Source organism: Mya arenaria, chromosome 9, assembly GCF_026914265.1.
Source record: "Mya arenaria isolate MELC-2E11 chromosome 9, ASM2691426v1".
NCBI lineage: Eukaryota > Metazoa > Mollusca > Bivalvia > Myida > Myidae > Mya > Mya arenaria.
Window position 1 is genome coordinate 32,982,433 of NC_069130.1, and position 11,420 is coordinate 32,993,852.

Genomic DNA, 11,420 nt, shown 5'->3' on the forward strand with positions numbered 1-11,420 from the left:
ACTCCCAAAGATTGGGTCCTATACAAGCCATACAATGCCCTTCTCCCAACGGTTAGGTTCTAAACAACCAATATAATGCCAAACTCACTACACTGAGGTTCTCAACAACTAATCCAATGCCAAACTCACTACGATGAGATTCTCAACAGCTAATCCAATGCCAAACTCACTACGATGAGGTTCTAAACATCTAATCCAATGCCAAACTCACTACGATGAGGTTCTCAACAACTAATCAATGCCAAACTCACTACGATGAGGTTCTCAACAACTAATCCAATGCCAAACACACTACGATGAGGTTCTATACAACCCATCCACTGACCTATCCCCCCCCCTTACAGTGAGATTCTAAATAACCCATCCAATGCCATACTCACTACGATGAGGTTCTAAAAAAACTTTTTCAAACTTCCAACAGCGAGGCTCTACACAACCGACCCAATGCTAAACTCTCAACGACGAGGTTCTACACAACCAACCCCATACCAAACTCTCAACAGTGAGTTTCTATACAACCCGTTCAATGCCAAACTCCCATGGTGAGGTTCTACACAACATATATAATGCCCAACTCTCAACGGTAAGGTTCTACACAATCTATCTAATGCCCAACGCACCACGGCGAGGTTCTACACAGCCAATCGAATGCCGAACTTCCCATGCTGAGGTTCTACTCAACATAGAGCCATGCCAAACTTCCTGCGTTGAGGTTCTGCACAACCATTTGTCATACCTAACTCCCCATGCTGAGGCTCTACGCAAACCATTGACATGCCAAACTTCAGACGCTAAGGTTCTGCACAACCATTTGTCATGCCGTACTTCCCATGCTGAGTTGTACTTAACACATTGCCATGCCAAACTTCCCACGGTGAGGTTCTGCAAAACCATTTGCCATGTCTAACTCTCAATACTGAGGTTCTACGCAACCCATTGCCATGCCAAACTTTCCACGGTGAGGTTCTACACCATTCAATGCCCAACCCAGCGCAGCCAGGTTGTACACAACCTATCCAACGCCTAACTCCCCGGAGAGGTTCTACCCAACCAACTGTCATGCCAAATCCCCTAATGTGAGATTGCGTACTGGAGAACAAAGTAGATCCATAATCTTTGTCCGTGGTGAAGGTAAGGATGTACATCATGACCAAATATCTGGATCTACTAATCTGGATTGAGATGAAGATATATATCAAACAATGCGTGTGCAAGTGGAACATATTAATACGTATTAACGCAATATATGTTAAACTTCTTCTCACTCTTAAACTGTATTTAAAACGCTATTCCCTTCCTCAAAGGTAGACAACTGAAATATATTATCGCCGTTTACCATCTGTATGGAAGCAAAGCCGTCCTCCTCAAATATCACTAGTAAAGTCTCCGTTATTTTGATAAGTCAAGTTCATGAAATTGAATATATTGTCTGATGTAGTGATTACTGTTATCATAAATACAATTTTATGGGAAACCTAGTTTCAAGATAATATAGAAAAATGTAGATCTACAAGTAACTTTAAAGTTTAAGATTACTAGTTAACATTAAATAAATTTGCCAGTATAGTCAAAGGTGTTAAACACGTTCACAAACGACCTAAATTTTGATCCAAAAAATGCAGGTTAAAATCTAGAGCATTTAAGTTTTATCTGATTACCAATAATATCAGTACGATATTGAATGAAATGCTTATATAGTATATAAAACAAGAAGTGAAATGGCAGTCATTTTGCATCAAATGTCTGCGAGAAAATTAGGAGATACATGTATGTGAAAAATGTTCAATACATATATTTAGACTTTATAAATGTCTGCCTGTTTAAATAATTATATCATTACGATAAGCACTATAAGTTGTTACTAGCTTTTCATAATAATTATCTCACATGGCTAAACACCAAGGCCGCAGTGTAATCCAAACCCTCGCGTATGGTGTTCTGTTGAAACTCGGTAAACTTTGTTTCCGCGAATCACCCTACGGTCGTATTTGGATAAACCTATCTTATACGAGCGGCTGTGGAAGGACATCAGTGCCTTTTCTCCCACCTAATTTAACAAAATATAGTAAAAATGCATTTTTTCGCTCGAACTTTTTTGAGCGTAGTAAATATAATTTGCCTATAGATTTGTAATGATTTATGGTTGTAATATGATATGCGCACAGTGATTCAAAATATGTAGATTTGAATAGTTCTGAGGAGAGTACAGCATTATTTCTTGAATGCAGCGTAAACACTTTTTGGAGCAATTTTATGCGAGAAACAAGACAATGTTTCCACGGTGATACAGACGAAGGTCTTCAACAAGGAAGATAATTGCGGGATGACAATAAAAAGGAAATTCCATATGAGGACTTTTTTTATCTTGCCCCGTTGGCAAGGTAATGATTTCCAACATGGCCAAATATTTGAAAAAACGTATCTGGGGTGGGGAAAGTTGATTTCTTACCCAGTGTTACATTTGCACCGTCTTGGAAAATGGCTGTGATCCAAGCAAATTCGCGGCACATTGATCATATGCTCGTTTGTTTTAGAAGATTTTGTCAAATAAACAGAATGCATTTGGTTCAAAATTGAAAAAAAATAGCTATAATTATTTATCAATATCTGTGCAACAAGTAATTGCATTTTCGCCGATTTTTATTCTGACTGGATTCTGAAAGATTGTTCTACATTAGTCCAAAATTCTAAGACCATTCGTTTAAGTGTGCCAGTATTATGAATGTCGCAAATGTAGTGAATGTCGCGAATATAGTAAATGTCGCACAAGTATTATATTATTATAAATATCGCAAACGAAGTGAATGTTGCTAATTTTAAGAATGTCAAAAATATCGTGAAGGTAGAAAGTCGTTAATGTCTTGAATATTATGAATCGATCTCCAACACAGTGATCTCCCCCTGCCATCTCTGCCACAAGGTATGAAAATAGCTTGATTACAGCAATGACACTGCTTAGGAAATTGGTTTAATCAGCGGATTGTCACCGTGTTATGATTATTTAATATAATAATTGTTTAATATCCCAAAATAAAACATATTTTAATCAATAAAAGTCTCAAAATCCTGAACATTGTTAATCGATCTCAAACACAGTGATCTCCCTTGACGAGCAGAGATCATCTCTGCCACAAGGTAAGAAAAATAGCTTGATTACAGCAATGACAGCTAGAGGTAACCGTGAAGTTTGGTTAGGGAAGTCGCGAATATTGTAAAAGACATGAATTATCATAATGTTATGAATGTCGTGAATGTTGCGAATGTCATGTACTAGCGTATCATGAATGTTGCTAAGAGCATAAACATCGATTATCGCAAATGGCAATTAACATGAAAAATAAGGAAATGACACTTGACCGCCGTTTGATCTTGGACATCATGAAATTCAACAATATTTTACGATTAGAAGTGATGCAAACGAATATTCGAATATTCGATCAAACGTTTGGTATTCGGTATTTGAATATTCGAAAAAAAACTGTTGAATAAACAGAATAAAATTATTTTTACTTACAACTCTGTTGTTGTGTGTAAAGTTCGTATGTCTTGTTTTTACAACGATTGACCCAAAGGTGTGAATGTGATGACAATACACTATACACGCGTCATGTGACATATCATCGGGTAACATAAAATGTCCTAGGACTTTTACAATAACTGGCTATTAGATAAGTGATATTAAAAATTTCATTTATTATCGGCAAATCTTAATGCCTTTGCCAAATAAGGATTTAAGAAATTGGCCTTCACACAAATGTGTTGTGTTTGCTGTGCAACATTGCTCAAATTGCCGTGCTGATATGAATGACATGTGTCACAATAATGTAGTTACATGTATATATGCTGTAAACTGTTTTCAATGTTTCGATACAATGCTCGTGCTTTGAAATGTAACTGTATAGTAGAGCGTTCTCTATTGATGTAGCATAGAAAAGTCCAAATCCACATGTGTTTTCGTTTTAATATTTTACTAGTTCCCGGGTTGGTTTGGTTTTTTCCATAGTTATATTTAGTAGAGGTCAATCCCAGATCGAGGTTGTTCGTTCTACGGAAAGACCGTTCATTGACGCATAACGCCATTTGATCAGGAATCCATGTAATTTCACATTGTTTACAAATATGACGGCAGCGGAATTGAAATTATTGGATTTTGTATCGTGATGTTTTTGTGTTTTTTTTTTCTTTTTGAAAATGGGCAATTTCAGAGTCATTTTGGGGAAATCAGGGTCCGCCGCGCGTAATGGCGAAGACAAAGTAGGGTTTAAATACCCTGACTATTTCTTTATCGAATAATAATAATAGTTTACTGCAACATCTAAAAGATGTATTTTGGTAATCGAATATTCGAATATTCGATCGAAAGAATTACCGAATATTCGAATATCAATTTTGCCATTCGTTTGCATCCCTAATATAAACACATACGTGTCAAATGCAATGTCTGCTAGTTGATAAATAATTTACTGTTGATTCATAAAGTGTAAGTAATATTGAATATGGTGATGCAATTCAATGCGACGTCGCTATTTTAAATGAGTATTTTCATCAGTATTTACTTATATGTATACTACTCATATAAAGTCATATAAACGTATTGATTATTGTCGTATTCGCTCAAAATCAAAATTAAGAGATGTTTGGACATTGCTTGTGAATAACGACTTATATGCAGAAGCGGTCAAGATTATTTTCAAGAACTGTCAAGTAAATTCCCGCTTCGTTTCACCAATACTTTATATTTACATTAACCGTTCATTCCTGAACGATGGTTGTTGTTTATCAATTTTACATTATTTCTGTATAAAGTGCAATGTCATTTCCCATCGAAATCGCGTGCATTTGTTCGATGCAACTGTCCTGTCATTGGGCGCAATAATACTATCGGGGGTGGGGGGGGGGCATATTTACTACGGAACTATATATTTCAACATATTGTAGTGCACCCACCAACGTCCAGAAGAAAGAGCTCAGTTCAAAACCAAGTCTTCTTGCGTCCTCTGGCTTTCCTTCCGCGAAAGTGCCCCTTGCTAAACACGATACCCCACCCACCGCCACTGTCGTTTCATCCGATGTTAACTTCCAATGAAATGCACTTGCTAATTTTTCCAACACCGTATTCCAACATGGTTCATAAACCAACTGATCCTTCAACATAACGCTCAACAAGTAAATTGACAGGTATTTCTCTCAAATTTGAAAACTCTTGACTAACAAACGCTAGTATACATCGATCCGACCTGACAATCAAACAGATCATTATTGACCAATGAAAAAGCTGCAAATTATTCACAGCGTCCCGTCCGCCATCTTTACCCACCAAACAAAGCAGCGATAACTGTTTACAGCCGCGCATATAATTGAAGTTTTTAGAATTATTTGTGAAAATGGTTCAGCGATGCGCATGGGGAACATGTTATGCGGATGAACGGTATCCGACTAAATGGGGGACGATTTATAAGATTTCCGACCCCGAAATCAGATATTGAGAAGTGCAAATGCTGGAATAAACCATGTGGACGGCCACACGAGCAACTGAATATAAAACGGATTAACCAGCACAAAGCTGTCTGCTCGAAGGTTAGTATATTAAAATGTGATTTTATAATATTACGATCAAAAACACAATTATTTCAATTATAATTCTGACTTCCGCGCAAATGTTTATATTGTTTACTTTCATGTGTTCTAATTATTGACCTCTATGATCATGCTAGTTGAAACCTCAAACATGTTTCATCAGGTTATGGATGTGCCTTGTTTAAACTACTGTTTTATTGTCTAGTATGTTATTGACTGGCATTGTGGAGTCTTGTCATACGTATTAATTTTATTATTATGTATATTTAAGCACTTAAGTGGAGGAAATGGACCATCTAAAGAACATCCTGCCCCATTGTCAGCTGATGGCTCGAGAACAACACCTGCAAGAAAACTCCCCACTAAGCGGTCATTTGAAAAGGAAAATTTTGACAGCATTCATACACAAAATGCAAAACTCAAGCGTATGCATTTACAATATATCACATGCCTGTAAGTGTAAGTGTAAGTTTAATGTATTGGTAAGGCGCGTGCCAAAGACTTAAATAACATGTACCATGTAGGTTCAAAATGCAAAACTTAACCTATACACTATATAATTTTGTAGGCTTCTTCTCATTTTTTTTAAATGCCACTGTTCCTTATTCAATAAAAAACAACAGCATAATAGTTACACATATTTTATTACAAGCGTTCTGTTTGTTACAGAACAGAACACTCAACAGAACTGAACAGAACATATTTATAACATATAAACTATACAGATTTTTGTGTAAATTTACATATAAATATATCAACATTATAACTATTTATTTCAGAGAAAACCAAGAAAAGCTTGTCGAGGATCATGCAGACACTGTACCGGGAGTAGAAACACAACTTTATCAAGGCTGAAGTCTCGTATTTTATCACAAGCATGTGATGTTGTCATATTTCTTGCGGAAAATAGACATTTAATATCCACTATACCACGCACACCTGTGTCGCACAACTTCCCATCAGGAGTTGCTCCTAGAAAAGAAAACTCATTATTTAAAATGAATCAAACTTCATGGAAATGCCGGGATGGATATTTCTCCAGATATCTTTCCTTTCTGGGTTTTTGATGTATTTTCCCATATTCTAGAGATTGGGCCTTGATATTTCTATTTTCAAAAATTGAATTCAAAAATTGCTCAGATGAGGCAGACTTCCTGTATAGGACTTTCCCAAAGTTTGAGACCGTCAAACGCTTTGATTTTTCCTTAAACCAGCACTCTGATAATGCCTGTGATCTTGTTGTGATTTCTATTTTAGTTGGGTCTTCACAGGTTGTGTGGTCATTTAATGATGTGAACTCTTTCGGTAGATCAATAGGTGCTGCGTTTAAAACAGAGGTATTTCCACGCTCTTGGGAAATGGTTGGCGTCTGTTTTAAACATCTTGTCTAAAATATAAAATTAATATGCATTTATTTTCAGGGACATCACCATTGGACATGTTTGTTCTAGCCGCTGAGAATGCTTCCCTAAAAGAACAGTTGTCACAAAAAGAAGTTCAAGTTGCAGAATTACAGTCGTCACTTTCATCAAAGTGTAGTGAAATTCAGAGTTTAAAGAAACTGTTGGGAGTTAAACAAACTTTAAATGTCCATAAAGTTCTGCTCAAAGAATCAAGAGTTAAAAATTTGTTTAAATATTATACAGGAATTATATTTACACGTTATTTAGCATTATTGTCATTTTTAAAACCAGAGGGTTTTGAACTGAAATATGAGTCTGGCAGAAGAGAGCTGAATGATTTTCAACCAAAAGATGCATTGTTTTTAACACTATGCAGACTGCGACCTGGTTTCGGGTTAAAAGATATGGCTACACGATTTGGACTTTCCACTCAATCAACTAGTGTAGTATTTAATGCATGGATTGTATTTAAAGCTCGGTCAGTTATCAATTTGGCCACATAGGGACACAATTATAAAAAAAAACATGCCAGAAGACTATCGAAATGACTTCCCACCATTCCCAAGATGGTACAGAGGTGAAAACTCAAACACCCAGTGCACTGTCATTACAAAGTCAACTGTACAGTAATTATAAATCTACAACTTTAAAGGGTTTGATAGGTTGTGATGCTACCTTTTGATGTTTGTGTCAGAGTTGTTTACTGGATCTATTTCGGATAAGGCTTTAACTTAACAATCAGGATTTTACGATGTTATTAAAACATTAAAAGAAAGTAAATTTAGATTAGACAGATGTAGCATGTCTTTGGGATCTACATTTGGGACTCTGGAAATAAAATTCACAATTTTTCAAGAGCTTAATTATTATATTACTGCATATTATATTTATTAATCTCTGCAAAAGAATATGCTGACAATTATAGACAAGTAATATGATTGTATTTCTGCTTCTGAAACAATTTGATATAATTGAATTGCTGTTTATTTATGATTGGAATAAAGTATTGTAAAGTGAAGTTTGTGTTTGTAGTTCATTTATTTAATAATATCTAAAATTGTACACTTGGCCTGTGTATCTATCTGGCAAAGGACAGGTTTCCTTTTCCGTCTTTCCCGTGGTCGTGCTACTATAACATGGTTTACTTGAACTGGCTTGATCTTTGATCCCCTTGGCACATTCCTTTGTTAGGGAATACTTGTTGGTCAGAAACATGTGTGAAGTTGTGCAACTTGAGTCCCTGAAGTGACTTGATTAAGCCGACCACGTGTGAACAATGACCGCTCAATCTTTTTAAAATGAAAACAGACATTGTTGACAGAAGTTATCAAAACAAAACCATAATATCATGCTGTGAAATTGGCATGTGTTCATCCTACACTGACCCGTGAAGTATCATTCGACTTTCCATATGTTAAATGGCTAAAACAAGGCAGTAACTAGAAATACGAAAACCAATAAATTGAAATACAACTTATATTTTTTCGCATTCCGTAACATGGCATGAAATGTAAAAGACCTGGCGATCCAAATTTGCTTATATTACACAATGCATTTTAAAGAATAAAGCTACTAGTATAATAAAATTTGTTAAATACAGTTGGAAATCCACATACCCTGCCTTGCATGAGCAATACGCATATCGTATAGAATCCCACATCGACACTTAACATACGAGGCTTGTCGTTTTTTCTCATTGAAGGCCAGCATCTCGCGGTTTCATGGCAGGTACTTCCCTCTTCCAAAACTTTAATGTCATGAATATAACCTTGTAGAAAGTAATTTAATCCCTTATCTAACACCTTTCCCGATAATTTGGCTTGATCTGGTAAATATTTAACAGATTGTGCGAAATCTTAGCGAGAGAATCGGATTCTGATGCTTTCGTGGCTGCGAGAGCCTCCATTTTGAATTTACGCTTGGGGTGCGTAGTAACAATATCTTAGGGGGCGGAGCTTATCTTTGCATCTCGGATCGTTGTATCGCAAATTAGAATTTTGTATGTGGCGATATTTTTTTATGTTTTCTTGTTATTGTTAATTTTTCATAACTCCATTTGTATTTTTTCTAGCTGTAATACAGTTATTATACGTTGTTAAAATATTCTTTTTCTTGAAAATATAGAAATTAAACCCATGAATAAGGAACTGTTTTTTTCTGAGCATTTATTGTTTTATAGATTAGGTTACTGTAGCTGTTCGAATTTACCTACCATTGAGAACAACGAGAGAAAGAAAAAAGAGAAAATGCTTTTGAATAACTCATTTATTTTAACAGAAATGTACATTTAAATAAATATAAATATAAATATTAAAATTCGACATTTTGCATATCATTGGGTTATGGTATGCAATGGCACAGTTCAAAATGCTGGTGGAGTCCTTCGGACACCACTCATTTTGAACAACCCCATTGCATACCGTACCTCAATAAAATGCCAAAAAGTCGAATTTTAATCCTTAAGTGAATCACCCGAAAAATGACAGTGGGCGAAGCAATGGTCCCGACAATGGCCTATATTATTCTACGACGTGAGTACGAATGTTAACGATAACTCACGACCTATGTCGTGACAGATGAATAGTCGAACTTCGAATTCCCGTTGTGGGACAATCGTCAATAATTCGGGCCATGTTCCGCCTATTCTCCCAAAAAACACCTCAAGAAGTCGTGTCACGATCGATCCTCGATCATCTACTAGTCCTCTGCTCACAAAATCATAATGAAATGTAGCAAAACACAGATATAGAGATATACGTACTCCTTAGAGATCAGAAAAGACCAAGAATGCTTTTAACTTGAAAGGTCACATCACCAAGATTTTGTGAGTCAGGTTCAATAAAGGCAAAATGGGTGATTGAAAAATGATACGCCAATTAATTGGTCAATCACGTTAGCTTCATACGTCTTTAAAAATAAACAAAAGCATATACATAAAGTTACATTAAAGTCTCTGATTATTTTTTATCACCATCCTTATGTGAAAAACTACAGAAACAAGCTCAGTAGCCAGAAGTATAAGTATAAACCCCGTTTAATAGCACAGGATAAACGCCAAAGACCTAGAACACAAAAGCAAAAAGTCACAAACAAGAAACATGGAACAACAGCACAAAACTCCACAAAAAGCACAGTTCGTATATACTATATTAAAAACTAGGTATGTTTAAACCAGTTTGTGTGCACAACCTCACTCTTATCCCAACAATCCCGAAAAAAGTAAAAAAAAAAAAAACGTAAATGATAAATTCCTATTTAGGCTATCTAATCATTTTTATTTAATTTTCACAATTTCGTTTCTGATATGAATTTTTATGTAGATTAAGACTATTTTCGAAAAAAAATATTAAAACAGTTATGTATGAATTGTGATAAGGAAACAATCTTTTACTAATTATTGCTATCATATTTAATATCGAATTCTTTGAAAATGCCATTATTATAAACCAAATTCAGGTACATTGCAGGAAATTTGCTTTTTGCTAAAATAAAATTACGTAACATATACCGTCATCTTTCAAGCAATTTTGGTTCTAAGATTATATTTAGTAACAAAATTATAGAGTTATTTCTGACCAAATTCGAATCCAATTCCCACTTTTGAATGAAATGCCCCATTTTTAGAATATTTTGGCGGTCATCTTGGTCTCCATTTTGATGTTGGTCTTGTTCGAAATGCTGTTTGGATGTTTTATTCAAACCATTACAATAACGATGAGTTTTCACAAACGATTCAACAAATTGGGGAATAATAAGAAATTTAACATTTCGATCATTTGTACAACTTGGAGGCCGCTTTGAATGTTAACCATCACGAATGAACTCCATTTGACGGGGTTTGCCCCTCTCTTCTTCTTGTGTTTATTGGTTTTGTTACAATTAAGATGATATTCATTGTTGTTACACAACCACAATTTCGTCTCTTAATTCGCATCCACTGGTGAGGGTGAATCCCCTTTGAGTTTCCTGAATTCTGCATCAGCATCACAAGGGAGGAGCGTTGAGTTCACGCCATAATGAAGCCAACCGGTACGAACGGACCATATATTCCTTAACCCACCAACATCACCGCCACCACCACCACCACCACCAAAATTAACTAATCTTGTTGGGACATAATGATATGCAGAAATGATAATCTTCAAACATGGATATTTGTCTTAGATTTGCAATCACAAATTGGGTCCATACAATCGGAGTGCCATATATTTGCGTTGGTAGCGCATCGGTATGGTTACAAGTATATTTCACGTGCACACGGGGCGAATCGATATTTTCAACCTTAACTATCCGGCAAGTGCGTAAGCCGGTAACGATGCTTAACTTCTATCTGCCTCGAATTCACGTGCATGATTCTTTTCTTGCATAACTACAACTTTAAGTTTTAGATTACAAAAAAAACGCTATAATTTTATACATTTTACCAAATTGCCGGTGCTT

The 11,420-nt window shown here is 35.7% G+C and overlaps 1 pseudogene; it reads left to right on the plus strand.

The window, feature by feature from the left end:
- The first annotated feature begins 5,421 nt into the window (after positions 1-5,421).
- LOC128245943 (uncharacterized) lies at positions 5,422-9,164 on the plus strand (annotated as a pseudogene).
- Positions 9,165-11,420: the final 2,256 nt, after the last annotated feature.